The sequence below is a fragment of the Solenopsis invicta genome, chromosome 9, assembly GCF_016802725.1.
Source record: "Solenopsis invicta isolate M01_SB chromosome 9, UNIL_Sinv_3.0, whole genome shotgun sequence".
Taxonomy (NCBI): domain Eukaryota; kingdom Metazoa; phylum Arthropoda; class Insecta; order Hymenoptera; family Formicidae; genus Solenopsis; species Solenopsis invicta.
This window is the reverse complement of record NC_052672.1, coordinates 1255301-1274535: the sequence shown is the minus strand read 5'-3', so window position 1 is coordinate 1274535 and position 19235 is coordinate 1255301. Positions and strand designations below refer to the sequence as shown.

The 19235-nt window shown below is 30.9% G+C and overlaps 1 pseudogene; it reads right to left on the bottom strand.

The window, feature by feature from the left end:
- Positions 1-2426: 2426 nt before the first annotated feature.
- LOC113004650 lies at positions 2427-5749 on the bottom strand (annotated as a pseudogene).
- Positions 5750-19235: the final 13486 nt, after the last annotated feature.

The following is a 19235-nucleotide window of genomic DNA, read 5'->3' as shown; positions in this document are numbered from 1 at the left end:
TGTGTCCAGTATAAAATAACTTTACACAAATAAGACTATATAGAAAAAACATAAACATTCACATTTTATATTATTTGCTTCAATTTATATTTTATTTTTTGCTTTTATTAATTTATTTTACATTTGTTGATAATTTTAGATCATTAATTTTATGTTTTGGCGCTTTAATTTCTTTACAGAAAAGTGAAAAGATATTTCAATTTTTTTTTATTTTATTGCTACGTTTTATTTTTAACGTTGGATTATAGATTATTTTTACTCAATTTGACTTCCCTTTTGGACTCATGAATGTGATAAAATAGACTCGAAATTTAATAATACAATAATTAAGCAGAGTTAATGAGAATATGGCGCAATTTAAATAAGCAAATTAAAATATAAAAATTTTAGAGATTTAATAAAGATGGATTAAAGAAAATTTGCAGAGCTTGAGGAGGAACAGAGAAGAAAAAAGAGAAAACGATGACGGCCTATAATGATTCAATAAATCCTTGGACACATTAGGTAAAGAAATAAAGTATCAAATTTTAACATTTAAATAATCCAAATATTTAGTTATGTATATACTCTGACTGAAAAAATTTTACAAAAAACTATGAAAATAACTACGAAAAGCTAAGAATTTCTACGAAAAATTACAGAAAAACTACATAGATGGGAACAAAATCTTAAAAATTCTTTTTTTTTCTTAGATATTTGTAAATATAAAAATTATGAAATACTACGACCGTTGAATTTGTTGAAATATTTCTACGAATGATCACAAATTTCATTGCTGAACTACGCGTAGCTACGAATTATCACGTAGTACTACGCCGGTTGAAATTCTTGGATATTCGTAGATGTGTCAAACATATCTACGATAGACCGCGAATATTGACGACAAATTACGCATATAACTAGAAAAAATGCTAAACAGAACTAAACTAAAAATGGACCGAAATATGCAATGCGTGCCATGAATTGCAGTGACATAAATTTATCGTCTTCAATAAAAGTTAATTTTTTAAATAAATCTGGTCTTGCTGTCCCATAATATATGTATAATAGAATAGGGGAGATCATGGCTATTCGAAACCCTCTTTTTTGTGTCTCCTGAGTCTTAAATTCATTAAAAAAAAGTTAAACGGTTTGAAGGGTTGAAAGATTAAACTTTCCCCTTTTCACAATGCCCTTATAGATAAAAGACAAAAATGTATTTGCTTTAAACTTTAAACTACATATAAAAATGTCGACCAGTGCCAAGTGTTTTGAATAGCTCTGGAATAATTCGAAGCTAGTCCGGAAATATTCTGAAATTTATGTTTTAAGATAAAAAAATGTAAAAAAGTTATTGTTAAGACTTTATTTTATTCAGAAAAGGATATATAGTTTTATGAAGAAATGTTATATACAATAAAAGAATACAAACGCACAATATAAAATTTTATTGCTTTTACGTTTTTGGAACATGTCAGGGACTATTCGTATTTCGTGTAATTACATCTGTTGAGTATTAAAATGTGTATTTTGGTATACATAGAATGCGAATATAAAAGAAAAAAAATCGTCCAAACGACAATTCGACGTTTGGTGTTTCGAACAGCTTTGATGTCAACTGTGCGCATTATTACATATAATCTATAAAAATAAACACACAACAAAAAGTAAACACAAAATGTTTCAAATACATTCAAGTAGACACGATACATTCAAAGTTTTTAAAAAAAATCTTAGGTATATATCTTACTTAAATTTCGAAGAAATACTGATTGTCAGAAATTACTTCGACTGTCACAAAACACATTTTTCACTACTACTACTTCAATATGACGGCATTCCCAACGAAATTTTGTTAGCGGCGTCGTTGCATTAGGACGCGTTTACAGTATTTAAAATAAATTTTTAACATGTACCCATAAAAATATATTTCCATTTTTCGAATTGCCCCATTTTTCGAGTAGCCCCAGTCTCCCTTATTCAACTATTCTTATAGTCCGTGAGGTAATGACACAAATTTGCAACCAATTTCGACAAAACTGATTTTTATTTATACAGTTTTGTATTACAAATGAATAAAATGACCGTCAGACCACGCACCAGCGGGACGAGGGCTCTCGCAGTGTCAAAATGTCTCAACAATGTAAGAAAAAGTGTAAAAAGTTAACTAAATGAATGTTAAAGGAATGTTAACTAAATGAATGATGGATCGACAAAGCTGAAAATTCTTGTAATTACTGTTAACAATATGAAATGTCGGAAGGACACCGTCAGCCGCGCCAACTGCGGAACGTCGTGCGTCAGTCACTCATACTAATAATATGTGAAAATAATTGCATAATATAATTATGCAATATAAGGGACCCAGCTCTAATCATGTTGATCTTGACATATGTTATAGAAGCAAGAATACTGAACAATTTTTTCCTATAAATTAATTGGCGTTCTCTTACAGTTTTCGAGATATACCAAAAACGCGTTCCCCGCTTTTTGACTCGAACGAACAGAAAAAAATGCAGGGAGCCATATTAGGTGAATTCGATGGTTGTTGGATGATATTCGTTTCGTTCTTGGTCAAAAAATCACGGATAATAATAGCACTGTGCGACGGTGCGTTATCATAATACAAAATCCACGGATTGTTTGCCCACAAATCCTTTCTTTTTTGGCAAATTGCTTCACTCAAACGTTTCATAACGCCCAAACAATACTCCTTATTAACTGTCTGACCTTCTGGCAAAAATTCGTGATGTACAATATCGTTGTAATCCATGAAAACCGTGAGCATCGCTTTCTTTTTCGACTGAAAACGACATGGTTTTTTTGGTCTTGGCTCACTCGAATCTCTCCATTCACTCGCCTAATGTCTGGATTGCGTGTCGTATTCGTAAATCCACTTCTCGTCTCTACTAATGATATGTTTGATGAATGTTGAGTCGAATTCAGCCTTGGAAATCATGTCTTTGGCGATGTCAATGCGGTCCCTTTTTTGCATGAAATTCAGATCCTTTGAAACCAACTTTGCAGCAACATAGCGCAAACCTAAATGTCATTAACCACAATGTCCTGAACGGATCCATAAGCAATGTTTAAGTCCTCTACCTGCTCTCTAATGGTTAATTTGCGGTTATTGATCAACATTTCTTTCACATTATTGATGTTTTCGTCGGTTTTTGATGTCGACGGCCTGTCATTGCGTTCGTCATCCTCAACGGACTCACGATCACTTCTGAAGCGTTCATGCCACGTGTTCATGCTCGTAAACGGTTGTTTTCTTTAGAGTATCATTGCCGAAACAGTTTCCCAACATTTCCAAGGTTTTCGCACCATTGAATCCATTTTTAAAGCAAAATTAATACAAACTCGTTGTTGGAAATTCAACTCTATTTTCAAAACTGTAAAACAATTGAAAACACGCGCAAAAAAAGATGTACTTAAGACGGCGTAACTTTTACAAAAGTCAAGCTGGCGATAAAATTTGGTGGAAATGTCAATTATAGATGTGGCAATCTAACAAAAAAAAAAACAAAAAAAAACTCAAATCAGTTAACTCAAAGCATCGCCTGGTGCTAATTCCGGGAACTTTTTGATCAAGATGGTACTTAGAGAAGGAAAAAACAGTTTTTCTTAATTATTTCAGAAAGTATTCATTTTACACAAAAAGGGTCAAACAAAAAATGAAGCTCGTAATAAACTTTACAAAAAAGGTCATTTTATCTGACTTCAATACTTTAGTCGTTATAATAAAAAAACTATTTTAAGACACTGTGGGAGCCCTCCCTTCCACTGGTACGTGATCTGACCATTGTTATATATTATTTATGATACAAAAACAACTGTATAAATGAACATCAGCTTTGTCGATATCGGTTATAAATTTGTGCCATTACCTCCCGGACGGGAGTATCCCAATTGGACACGTAACTCTAACTTTTCATAAAATTTTAACTTTTTATTCATTGAATGAAAAATATAATAACATCAAACCGATAAATTTTTATTATTGCCTGAATAAGAATTTTCCATTCATATTTAATAAATTCTCTCAAAAAACCCAGTTGATAGATCTAATGAAATACAAATAAACACAGTAAGTTGCGTATTTCCTGAGGATTTACGAGATCCCAACTGCGATCATATACATAAGCCCTATTTTTGATCCACAGTGGATCAAAAATACAAAAAATGTACACGAAACTTATTTATTAAGTACCTAGTAAATTTTGAATATTGAATTTATTGAACAATTTGATTGTTTATAACAATTGCAAGATATCTTCAGGATCTACTATTATATATATTGATGAAGTCACGCAAGATGTAAAAACTTGCCTAGCATTTCCCTATATAGGGAGTAAATATAGGGAATAAATAAAAGTAATAAGTTTCGTGTACATTTTTTGTATTTTTTTTATTACAGCCGTCAATACTAGTATTAAGTATTTGCCATTATTAACACTACGTATTTATCAATATGAGCACTAAATATTCGCCTATACTAAATGTTGGCCAAAAAGTAATAACCAATTTAGTATTGCCATTACTGTAAGTATTGAGATTTCAATACTTATTTTCCATAAGGGATATTAAATTTTTGTTGTATTTCTATTATACTATGTTTGCAAGTCATACCAGAAACTAAACTTGATGCGGTCACAGTGGATCAAAATCTGCTGCGAAATTGTGGAATAAATGTAGTATGCTGCTGTTACACTGTTAATATTTTGCTATTTAGGATAGTCATCTTATATAAAATTAACACAAAAAATTGAGTAGATTTGAAACATGCGATATATATTAATTTTAACATAAATATTCCAACTGCGTAAGAATAGAAATCCGTTTCATAGAAACTTAACTTTCGTATGTGCGTGTAGAACAGAGCGTGAAAATGGCGAAACGCAGAGTTGTTATGAATTGAAACACTATTTAAGTCGTCCTGAACATCGCTTTATCAACAAATAATTAGCATTTATCAACAAATAATTATGTGTACTTAAATCATTAATTATCCACAAATAAATATATTCTATCGATTTTTATTATCTTTGATAGTTTTTTCGGTAAAAATACGTGGATAATTTTAGTTTTACATTCGTTTAACTCATTTTATTTTTCTTTTTAGATTTATAAGAAACAATCAGAAATATAATAATTTACAAAGATTTATTCGTTTATTGTTATTAATAAGAAGATATCTTTATAAAAGTTTTAACATTTTTTGATTTCCTTAATAAACTATCGTGCTTATTTATGATTGTGAAAAAAATAATTGCTCACAATCATATTACTTGTAACTTTTCAGCTGACCGATCGGATTCAATGTGATCATCATTTCACGATTTCCTGAAAAGATTAATGAGTTCATATCTCATTTATACTGTACTGCGAAAAAGTGATTGTTTTCTCGAGTGATTAACAAGTTGATATGAACGAATCTTTATCATTATCATACTAACCGATTATCATACGAAAATTTTATAGTCACATGGAGAAAGCTTATCGCAGTTACAATTCGATCAGATTTATGGAATTGTAGGTGCCTTTCTCTCTTTTTCTTACTATCCTCTCCCTTTCTCTTACTTCTGATAAGCACAATTATACATACATACATATATAATATAGTCAGAAGAATGATTTCAATGTATGTTTCAAGTGGAAAACTATGCTGTCGAGCAGGAAGGTGCAATCCTTCACAACCTACCTACGCAAGAGAGTCAGCCTGCAGCCACAAACCTCGGCTGCTGATTGGCTGTGGCCTCCCCGGGGATGTACGTTGGAAATGAAGAGGGCTGAGCGCGCTTGGGGCAAGAACGAGGCGCGGTTACATAACGCGATAATGCGAGCTACACGACGCAGTTCACTGAGTATCATCAGTGACATCTATTGAAACACCTACTCAATCTAAAAATAATAACAAGATTCATACGTGAAACTTTTCTCAGTGCTGTGACGCTGAAATTGTTCGATATTTATCAGTTAAAGATTTTTTTTTCGTATTAGTAATTAATTTAATTAAAGTAATTTAAACATTTCTTAATTTTTATATTTCAAATATCGATAACCTACGATCAAAATTAAATTGAAACTTTTTCGAGGGGCAGAAAGAAAATCGAAGTAAAATTTTCAATTTTCTTGATACCTCACAAGATAAATCTTTTGATTTTATGATTTTTGAAATTCAATTTTTTTTTTTTAAGGAAAATTTTAAAGATTTTATCTTCAAAAAGACAAACGAGTGCATGTGATATCAACTTTGTACCCTCTGTGTTGAGAATTTTCAAGTACAATACAATCTTTCTATTTTGAAATTATCGATCCATCTATACTAGAAAACACGTGATGAATTTACAAAGAAGAATTTACAGGATCAGTTGTTTCAAAATAGAGGGGTTTTATGATATTATCCTAATATCCAAGATCCTTTGAATCTAGATCCGAAAACGGCGTAAACGATTCTCATCGTGTATAAAGGACATTCGCGTGTAAATTATCCTTCTCTCTCGTTCGTTCATGCTCCGTCCCGTTTCATTCTAATGGTGGGCATCCTCGGGATTTCGTTTTTTCCGTCTCTCTTTCGTCACGCGGGACATGAGCGCCACGGCCGTATATATAATGCCGCCGCCCTTTTCACCACCACTCTCCACAACGTAGAGGTCTTCTTCTATCTCGACTTTCCTCCCTGTCTTGTCCATGTTACCAGATCGCACGCACGCACGCATGCACATACACGCTCACACACAGCGCACCCCTTCATACTGTCTACGGATGTAGTGGAGAATGAATAATGTACTCTCACATCAGGAGGGGCTCCGGGGAATGCGAGAACCCCGTTCGCTTTTTCTTCCCCTCTTGAAAGACGTACAGACCACTGCCACATTCTTATCGAAGCAGCAGACAATTGCAAACGGTTTACGTGTGGGTGAACTGGGCTTTGATATGACCGACAAAACAATATTCGATCTCATTCTTCGTCGCGATATCAACAGTCTTGTGACGATCAATTTAATCACACCTAGTAACTAATCTGAACATTAATATCTTGAGCATATTAGAAAATAAAAAATATTTAAAAAATATTAAACGATAAAATTAATAAAATTTATTTATATAAAGAGAATAATATTTTCTCATATTTTGATAATTCTTACTCGAAGTTAAACAAAAATGATTATTGATTTATTCTTTGTCGAGCTAATCAAACAAAGCTAAAATCATCACACAAAAACGTAAGAAAAACATAGAACGTAATAAATTAATATAACTTAATATAAAAAATATGCTGAAATATTTATAACAAATGATAAAAAGTGCCCGTTTTAATAGTTTTATTACAATGTTGAAAACGCAATTATTAAATGTATAAATAAATTCGGTATCTTTTTTTATAAAAATCAAAATTTATTCACAAAAAATCACAAATAAAGGTTTAATATTTTCATTATTTTCTATGACTGTGCCATTCATTGAACAGTTGACAAATACACTCGTAAAAAAATTTGGCGGTTTGGAGTCGATAAAGTTTTCAAAACTTTCTCGGACTTCTTTCACTGTCTTAAAATGTGTATCAGCCAGATGATAGGGCGATCAGAACAGATAATAAGATGAAATTAAATGTAGGGAAAAAATCTGCATAAAAACTTTTCCAGCTTAAAACATAGATAACAACTTTTATCTTCTTTGCAGCTTCTGTGGCTGAATATTAACCTATTAGAAAATAAAATCTCCACTCCAAAATTCAAATATCACTTTCATATTCTATAAGTCATCAGCATTTTCATCTAGAACAGAACAAATCATTTCCATAGCTTCCACAGTATTCTTTTTTACTTAAGAAAAATTCAGTGCAACAAATGCTGCTTTTTGAACGCTCATCGTGTTAACTGGAGTTTTGTGAAATTATCTGTTTCGTCAAGTTATGTAATGTTTTGAAAATATAAAGATTTACACCATTTTACACCTTTTTACGATTTACAAAAAAGCGGAAAAATATTTAGTTTTAAAATGGCGTAAAATCTTCACAAAAGAATCAAATTTTGAAGATTAATTCTCAAATTTGAGGATTGTCCACCAAATTTAAAGATTACCTTAAAAGTTGTGTTAACACACAAAAATTGAAGGTTGACCTCAAAGTTTCAGGGTAGATACCAAACCATTCAGTGTCAACCCCCAAGTTTGGATGTTAACTAACAAATTTTGGTGTTGAACCTGAAACTTTAAGGGTAGACCCTCTATTAAATGACTTATCAAGCTCCAAGGGTTAGGGTTCACCTTTACTAAGTGTTGACCCTCAGCTTTTTGTTAATTGAGTTAGTGTTGAAAAATAAAATGTTCAGATGTTCAGGGTAAATCCCAAAAAGCTTTGGTGTACATGATTTTATAGGAATTACGAGTATATAGTTTTGGGTTTACCAGTTAATCCTAAAGTATATTGATTATTGTGGCATGTAAAAATCTTTAAGCAAAAACTTAAGAAAATAAAATACTTTTTAATATTTATTCATCATTAATACATATTTTACATTAATTATTTATTTAAAATAATAATTTAAAAAAAAATTTCTAACATTTATTTAATGTTAATTACTTATTTAAAATAACAATTTAAAATAAATAAATAAAACTTTTTCGTATTTAATTTAATTATTACACCATATTGGTTTTTTTCTTTCTGGTTGTTCTTACTTATAAAAAAATAAGAAAAAAATTATTTTAAACGCTATTCTGCATATATAAAAATAAAAAAATTACTTTATACATATTTATAAAAATATACGCTTTAATTATATATTTTATCAACAACATATATTGAAGTAACCTATCAGTGATATAAATGTATCAACATAAGAACTGAGTAAAGCGGAGTCATGGTGCGATAAATATAAAATCAGTAGCAGGACGATGAATTGATACGCTCTTATTACTGCACTCGAGATCGATCACTTATTTGTGGCGCATCATCATGACGAATCAATGATAATTTGTCCGATCCAAACAGAAAAATCCATCTATTCGATTGAATTTTCATCATTTCTAGACCATGTTAGATCTTACGATACAAGAAAAGGATCACTTAAGACTCACATAACACGAGTTAACTACTTCGCTTTCTTCACCACGAAACACGTGGAGTGCTTCCCAAAAGCGTTTGTATCGACCGTTATCAGGCGGCGCAGACTCAATACGAATATCCGCGTGCGCGCACGCACATACCATATATACAATATACACATATATATATATATGGGGATACGCACAAACACGAGCACAGACATAGATGTACTCCGATCGGATGGAACCGCCCACACATCATTACATGTACAGGTTAAACACGCGATGAAGGGGACGATGATTTGCGATACGGGTCATGCTTACAGAAAGGGCCACAAGACAAGGAGAGATCTTGTGCCTCTTTCTAGATAGTGTTTCACTGCGTCGTTCTTGCTCTTTGGTGACGCCCAACCATCGGTGCAAATTTTTGTAGGTAAACAAGAAAAGGAACACACACACACACACGTGCGCGCGCGTGCTCACGCTCACGCTCACGCACACGTTCATGCTCACGCACACGTTCATGCTCATGCACATGCTTACGCACATACTTACGCATACGCACACACTCATGCCCACGCACATGCTCATGCCCACGCACATGCTCATGCACACGCATACGCTCATGCTCACGCACACGCATACGCTCATGCTCACGCATCGCGCACGCTTATGCTCACGCACACGCTCTCGCACACGCTCATGCTCACGCATCGCGCACGCTTATGCTCACGCACACGCTCTCGCACACGCTCATGCTTACGCACACGCTCTCGCATACGCTCATGCTCACTCACACTCTCATGCTCACGCGCACGCATACACGCACGTACAGTGATGGATAGAATAGTTGCGACACTTCTTTTCTGATAAATTTTAGAACACAGCCTTGCTCATCGAATGGCGAATATAATTGCTTGGATCCATAGGTAAGAACGAATTAATGTTCAATCACTTGGTGAACAAGCTACATTCTGAAAACCATTAAAAAAAAGTGTCGCAACTATTTTGTCCAGTACTGTACATATATATTTTGTTGATGTAATAGCAAATTTATGGCAAAATTTTTGTAATGCAAAAAGAATAATGCAAATAGAAACTGTGGAATTTGTTATATTAAAAATTACAATAACATATATGTATAGTAGCTTGTGACAAAACCCTCATATTTCATATATTAAGGTAAAGTTGCTTATTATGACATAAGAGACTTTACCCTAATATTTTTTTACTTGAAGGCTTATAATTTATTTAATTTCAGGAATGCTAGCGAGTTCCTTTTTTCACTTTTTGTCTCTTTTTTTTGTAAGTGGTTACTTTTAGTCCTTTTTTTCAAATTTGATTACTTTTTTTCTTTTTTTTTACCATTCATAAGCTAAAATTTCGATAATATTTAACAGCATTACAAAGCAGCTGCTGAACATCTACTGTCAAAATCTATGTTAAAATTTGAAACAGCTAAACATTTTTAGTTTTTTCAACCTCATAAGTCGAAGAAACTCGAAACTAGTTCTGGTATCGCAAAAATCAATCGAGTCCTTTTACTAGGGACTTAGGCCCGGTTTTTCGTTATCTAGTTAACTTGTAGTTAAACTTAATCTTGCTGGTCTATTCAGGCTTATTTGACCCGAAATGATTTTTGGTTCTCTGTAACATTTTTATGTGACAAGTGAGAGTTTGGGCCCTTCATGACTTTGTTTTATATATTAAAAACTTTCTAATCACAGTAAAGTTAAAACAAAGTCATGAAAGACCAAGACGCTCACTTGTCACATAAAAATGTTACAAAGAAATAAAAATCATTTCGGGTCAAATAGACCCGAACAGACCAGCAGGGTTAATCTGGTGTTTTATCCAATGAGCTTCACCCATAATGATGCCATAGTTAAAGCTCATTGAATAAAAAATCAAGTTAAGTTTAATCATAAGTTAACCGGTTAATGAAAACCGGGCCTTAGATGAATGACTTATTCTTTAGCTTGAAAATATGCCAGCCCTTGCTGAACACGAGCGAATAGATCATTACTGGGAAAAAATTTTGGGTTTAAAAAAACTCGATGAGAAAACCGAAATTTCAATTAATAACAAAAATTGTAAAAACTAGTTTGAATCTCATACATGGTAGTGCTGATGTAGAGAGGTGTTTTAGTGATTCTAGTAACCAATGGACAAAAGAAAGAGCCTTAATGTCAATAAAGACACTCAACGCCAGAACGATAATTTAGAATGATCTGAAAAAATGATAAGTCCGATCGAGTTCTTATTACGAAACAACTTATTACAATGTCTAGCATGCAATTGGTATAAAGCCTATTTAGAAGAACAAAAAAAGTAAAAACTGAAAAAGAAAGAGAAGAAAAGCAAAAAGAGGAAGAAAACAAAATGCAGGAACAGCTTATGAAAGACCAGATAAAAAGGAGAAATGACATTTCTGTACTTGAAGCTTAATATAAAGAAGTGAAACAAGAAAATAATAACAATGTAAATACTAGAGAAAAATTACTCGAAGAGAGAATTAATAGGCTTAAAAGTGCTCAAAAGATAAAACACTTTCAAAAATTACAAATTGCTCACGGATTGCTTGAAGGGACTCAGGCAATAAAATCAAATTTAGACAATTCTCAGATTGAGTCACTACATCAAAAATTGGAGACGTATAAAAATACTCTTATAACTAGTTTTTTTAATAAAGCTCGAATTGAGAGTGACACTGTAACTAACAATGATATGCATGTACCTAATAATTTTGGCTATAGTGAAAACGTAAATGTTTATTTTCGTAATGTATATTGTAATAAGAGTTATTTTATTTTGTTAAAATATGATTCATCAAATTTTATTTTGTTTTTTGAGATAAAATATGACACCGAAGAACTATATTCTAGAATGTGTAGTAGATTTTTGTGTCTAGACATAAAATACATATTTTATAAAATACGTACTTTAAGCAAAAACTTCTTTTGTACTAAATGTGATACCAAAAAATAAATTATATATGAAGATTTTCCTTCTCGTAGAAATAAATACGTGTTTAAATTGTTTTTACTTTTGTTTGTGTATTAAATTCAATCAAAGTAATAATTAAACAATACTACCGTGTATTTTATTTATCGTCCCTTTTGTCACTTTTTTGTGAAAAAGGTCACTTTTTCCTTTTTTTTCCCTTGAACATCGCTATCAGCCCTGTAATTTATACAATTTAATTTACACCATTAATTTCTATTTTTATATTTAAATTATAGTAAATATATTTAAGTTTTATCACCAAAAGTTAGCAACCGATAAGAGTTATGCTTTGTTGAATATAAAATTTTATACCAAAATTGCCGATTTTACTAATTAAAAAAAAAAGGGTTTCTAATATGAGATACAAAAGTTTATTTATATGAGATGGATCTTATTGACTTGGACCTTACTCGTTTCAAATTAGATTTAAAATTTAGTTGACCAATCAAATGGCTTTTTTGACACTCAAAAATTTTTGTATGTAACATTTTTCTCCAAAATCTATTCTTTTAGAGATATTTTAAAGTTTCAGTGCTAATGCTGAAAGCCATAACCATCAAACCTCATAATTCGAAAATTCTCAATGAAAAACTTTATTATAGCATTTTGGAAAGCTTTCGAAGTCAGAATATACAATAATAAATTGAGATTTTTAAGTATCTTATAGTATATTTTATGAGTTCCACGCTTAGTGGTTTCACGATCACCAAATTTATAGCATAATTAAGCAAATCATCACATCCTGTATTTTTCTATTAATACGACTTTACTTTATCACTGCATGCAAAATTTATTATCAAATATTTGTTTATTTTATAATAAACAAAGTTTAAAGAATCATTTCAATAAATCTTAGCAACTTCCAATTTCAAAAATTTTGTTTTTCAACGACTGCATGCATGATTTAATAATGAATGTTCTACTAAATATATTTTACCCCAAGAGTAATAAGTTTATGATATACCAACTGCATGCGTTTATTAATGTAGCAAAAATATCTCGCTACCTCATATTAAGAACCTGTTCCATAATAAGCGACTTACCTTATAATTCAATGGTGCACATACATAAAATTTAAAAATAACATTTTATACAATAAGCAAAAAACTTTCATATATGACACTACATTCAATATGAATTTCAGCAAGGAAAACATATGAATCCATTTGTTCTGCCGACAATTGAATACAAAATTATCTTTTCAAAGAAAAGTAAAAAAGGTGCCAAATGTTTATGCATTTCTCATCTTTTTTTTTTACAAAACTCAAGTGATATCTTCGTATTCCCACTGAGAAATCTTCCTATTCTAATCCAAGTAATAGAGGAAGGCAAGGTAAGAGAATGAGAAGGTAAGACAGTATATGTATCACTAAGGTGGTCCTTATTTTGGATATTTTTGAATTTTTATGCTCCCAGGGGTTTAAACGCTTCCAAATTAATAAAAAAAAATTTTCTAAAAATTTGAGCTCTTAATATCAACTCTAAGATAGTCCGCATGACCACCTAAGTTTCTTATGGAAATAACATGTAAAAAACTTCTTTTATTCTTTGAAATTTTATATGTCCTTTACAAATGATCTTAAAATTATAAGAAGTAGATATTTTTGTAGAAAATTTAACGCTCTACAGAAAAGGTCTTATAATTTTTCGGTATAAGTCTTCTGGTTCAAAAGTTATTCGAGGTCAAAGTTCAATTAAAATAAAATCATCAATGTTTTCAAGTATATTTATAAAATAAACAGTTGTACCATAAAATATATTACATTGTAATATATTGTAACATATTACATTGTAATATATATTGTCCAAACTAATGAATTTAAACTTTTATTATTGTTTTACGTATATGAAAACACTACAAAACACATAAACACTAATGACATTACTTGACACGCAACGATGCATCCGCCGCATAGGAATCTCGATAGGCGTGCTATATGGAGGCTGCGTTCTTTAAACTTTTATAACTTCGTTCAATTTAATGAAGTTTGTCTTAATATTTTAGAAACACATTTTGAGATTCTAAACTATAAAAATAGAAAAAAAAAATTTTTTCGATTTTTTGACCCGTCACGCCAAAATACTCTCTTAAGGGGTATCGGTACTTCCTTAACATTCCATATCTTTTATTGCATTTTCTTGTAGTCGATTTCAAGAACTTTTCAAAACACTATAAAAAAGTTATTTTTTATTAAGTACTTTTCGAGTTTTCAGGCTTGAAAGTTACAGTACACTGTTGTAGCTTTCAAACCTGACAACTCGGGAAGTACTTAACAAAAATAAACTTCTTGGCCTGACTTCTCGGCCGACAATTCCGCGTTGACACTACCCAAGTAGAACAGGGAGTCATCACGACGTCAAAATGATATCAAAGTGACTGCATAATGATCATTAAAAGTCTCTTTTCAATCAATTACGATTCATTTTGATGTCGTTTTGACACAATTGTGAATCACTTTGATGTTATTTTGACTTGTTGTTCTGCTTGGGTAGCAACGTCGCGGGCAAAATTAGAACTAATAGATATGAAACGTGACAGATTGACGATGAGATGTTGTCGTGCATGTCATTTTGTTATTGTGTGTTTCATTGTGAAAATATGACTTGTCTTGTATTTATCAAATTCGTAAAAATAAACCGCGGGTAAACCCAAGCAGAACAACAAATCAAAATGACAACAAAGTAATTCATAATTATGTCAAAATGACATCAAAATGAATCGTAATTGATTGAAAAATGACTTTTAATAATCATTTTGCAGTAACTTTAACATCATTTTAACTTTGTGATGACTCCCTGTTCTGCTTGGGAAGTTTCTTTGCATTTTATACATAAAAGTACATTTTTCATTCTTTTCAATAGGTATCCGTGTGTTTTCCTGTCTGAATAAGCATCTCTTTACGTGCTTTTTACGACTATTTACTAACTGCTAGCCGAAAAAAAGGATAGTAATAGTGACCGGAAAGGTTCCGATAGCGCACATCCCGATAGCCCATCAACCAATCATCTTGACTTATCTAACCCAACCTACGGAAAATCTCTATGCATCTGCCATTGTGAGTGGTTTGTGTGCTATCGGGACCCGCCGATATTTAGAAGTATTTTAAAGCCATCTAATTAGTCTGTTTTATCCAAATTGGCTTTATTTACAAATGGCACATCGGACAAAATTACGTGTCATTTCACGCAATTTCTCGCTTCTGACGTTACGACTTCAATATGGCCGCAGTGAGTAAGAGCCTTAAGAATTTATAAAATCTTAAAAAAGATTATATTTTTGCTTATATATGAAACAATAAATTGTTGACTTGATTATACTTATTTTCTGTGCAGTTATATACAAACACACAGTTTACGAAAATTAAGAAAAACTTCTTTTTTCAGTATATTTTATTCTTCTCAGTGCATGATCATTGGTTTTAATAAAAGAGATTTGAAACCAAATAAAGCCGTGCTAGAACAACAAGAAAATAATTAAATTCACGTATGCGTTTCATTTGATTATATAATACTTAAAGCTTGGTCAGCTTAATAAAGCGTTATGTTTTTTCAATCATATTCGTAACGTGTGCGGAAAAGAATAATATATAGTTGATCAAAGAGCGCAAACCGATCATTGATGTGATCAATCTCAATTGTTTAAACAGTGTACCATACGATTTAAAAGAATTGTGAGAGCCTCATTAAGAGAAAAAAGAAAACACCATTCTAGCGAAACATAAGCAAAGAAATATTCAGAAGGCGCAGACGCAGTGTATGCACAAATAGCAACGGCCGGCGCGCTCATGTGCACGGAGATCTCTACCGTTTACTTGCACACGAAGACTCGTATTGAGAATTTTAAACGTTAGAACGCAAACGGACTCGTTCATTACACATTTTTCTAGCATTTCCTTTATTTTAAGTGACGTGAATATTGATGTTACATTATGTACATTTTTACTTTGGCAGAAAAAATCTTACAAAATTCTATACAAATTAAAAAAATGATATAAGAATTTACATGAAAATGCTAGAACTTTCCAACACACTTTTTTAAACTTTTGTAAAACTTTATATTCTTTAGTGTATTATTTCTATGATTTTCTTGGTGAAGCTACATTCCCATACAGCACAGAACATTGCAGCAACATTGTAGCAATATTGCAATGTTGTAAATTGCAATGCAATCTTGCAGAAATATTGTAAAAAAATTGCGATGTTGAATGTTGAAGTGTAAATATTTTTCCAATATTGAATCTACGTTGATTTTTCTACATTAAATGTTAATGTTGCTGTAACGTTGAAGCAATATTGAACAAATTATTATCGATATTTTTTTATTTTGTAAAAAAAGAATAAAAATAGAAAGTTGTGTAAATCCAAAAACATAAATATTTAATATACGAAATAGGTCTGTAGACAAAAAACCTTGATCTATAGACACATCTTAATAATCAGACAATATTATTTAATGTTTTTTAGATGTTAAACAAAAATTTATATTTAATTTAATTATTGTATTTTATTGATTTATTTCTAATTGTATTCTTATTTATACGAATGACAAAAAAATTATTCCAAATGCTATTTGTAAAAATCAGTAAAAACTATAATTTTATACATGTTTATATAAATATTATACTTTAATTATACATGTTTCATCTTTTCGACATATATTCGCCTAATCTAACAGTTATACACACGTATTAGTATAAAGTATTCACATCACGAGAGATCCAGTTCGCAGCATTTCCTTTATTTCACAAAAGTTAAGCATCGTCCACCGCGGCCACGACTTGAATGGGTGGCCACTTGGGAATTTCCGAGAAAAAATTCCCGAGATTTTTTTTGAAAAATGTTTTTTAAAATGCTACAAAAATAATGTTTTGCATTGGAATTATGTGGTGTAACCATATTAATATTTCCATTCACAAACAAATCTTTTATATGTTTAATAGATATTAAATCAATATTAAATCAATGTTGAAATCAGTATTTATAAAACATTGGATTCAAAAAACATTAGATATTGCAGCAATATCTCATTAATATTGCATCAATATTTCACAATGTTTTGCTGCAATATTCGCAATTTTGCAATTAAATATTGCTGAGATGTTGATACAATATTAGTGTGCTGTATGGGATTAAACTTCAAACAACTACAACATTCTACACATTTCTAAGTAACTTACTCTGGCGAAAAAAATTTCTATAAATAAAAGTCCTACTATAAATAATAGAACTTTGTAAAAATTATTAGTTTCTTCGTAGAAATATTAAATATACAACTTAATCTTCAAAATAATCTTAGGTACTCTCTATATACTTCTGCTATTTTTAAACAAAATTCAATTCAAAAGGATTACGGTTTTGAGTTGATAAACTTGTTGACGCTGTTTCCAACTTTTTCGAAAACCTTTTGAAGTGAGAATCAACCAAATGATATTGTAAGGATCGGAAAAGATGATAAATCGAAGAGGCAAAATCTGAAAAATACGGATAAGAGAAAATTTTCCAGTCTACATCAGAGATGACTTTCAAGGTTGTTTTCGATGTGTGCGGCCGCGCATATTGTCATCAAGTGGAACCCAAGTGGACCCGCCTCATAAATTACTGCAAGTGTATTTACAAGCTCTGATTAAGACTAACAATGATTTTTTTTTTTAAATTGCTTCAATTCTTTGTCTTCGGTTATTTAGGTCGTTCTTCATCCTGAAAATTAAAATTGCTATTCCAAAATTATTGAAATCGCGTACTTTTTACATGTGCTATTTATAAGATACAACATTTTCACCTAAGGCCGAGTAAATTACTTTTTTAACCTCGCTGGCATTTTTCTTCAGTTAAAATATAAAAAAGAAGCAGTGTCTTAAATGTTGCTTTTTGAACATCACTTTTATTGTTTTTTTCAAATTTATATTAGCAACACCATCAACTATTATTACCCGTATTCAGTCCCTCCTTAAGAAATGAGGATTCCTTGTTTCTGTCTTTGTTTTGCATAGGATAAAACGTAGTATGTATTTAATTATTAAAATTAACAAAAGTATTCCAATTCTAATATTTTTTGTAGATTTTTGTAGCATTTCTTAAATTTGTAGAATTTTTTTCGCCAGAGCAAATTTATCAATAGATATTTGTCCGTATTGGACCGTATTTTAATGTAAGATCTGGAAGTCAATTACGGATCGCACAACTTAGTGAAAATTATAAAAGTAAGCAAATTTAACAGGTATTTATCAATAAAATTATTAATATTCAAATAAATTTGCTCACTTTCGTAATTTTTGCCAAGCGGTGTGATCCATGACAGACACTTTGATTCTTTTTAGCTGAACTTTTTGTATGGTTTAACTTTCCTTCTTTTTTTTTAATTGGAAAGAAAAAAGATGAACTGTATACGAGAAGTGCAACTAAAAAAACAGACCAATAATAGCACGATGAAGCTGCCACAACGTTGTCGCGGACTGTTAAATAACGCAAATGTCGGACTAATCATTAAATTACTTTATATTTTACTTATTCTAACTTTTTATATATTGTATTAAACAAATATTCCTCTTTTTTATCTTATAGTTTAAAAGTATTCAATTGTTAGATTAATGGAATCGTCAAATTAATTATTAAATTACGTTTTACTTTAACTTATCATATTTTACATAAATTAAATGTTTCTGTTTGTCTTGTTTTACAATTAATTTAAAATATTTAACATAAGAATATTTCTCACTTTTATATTAACAACTTTTTTCAAAGTACTGAAGAAAATTCTTTTAATATTTGCATTACTTATACATCATACTATCTAACATGTAATTTCTATTAACTAATTATATATTAATATAAATATCTAATATAAATAACTAATTATATATTAATATAAATATCTAATTATGTATACGCGTGCGCGGGTGTGTGTGTGTATGTGTGTGTGTATGTGTGTGTGTGTGTGTGTGTGTGTGTGTGTGTGTGTGTGTGTGTCACTTCAAAGTTAAATTTATTTTAAGATAAATGTACTGATTTTAATGTTGCATTACTCTTCAATTATTAATTGGCACCTTTTCATTAAAACTGCCATCATCTTTCTTAATTCAATTTCTACTTACGGTAGAAAGAACGAGCCAGTGATTCTCATTTACTAAAATTATTTTGAATGATCCAGAAATGTTACGACTGATACATTTTTAAACATAAATATTGTAGCATGTAAATCG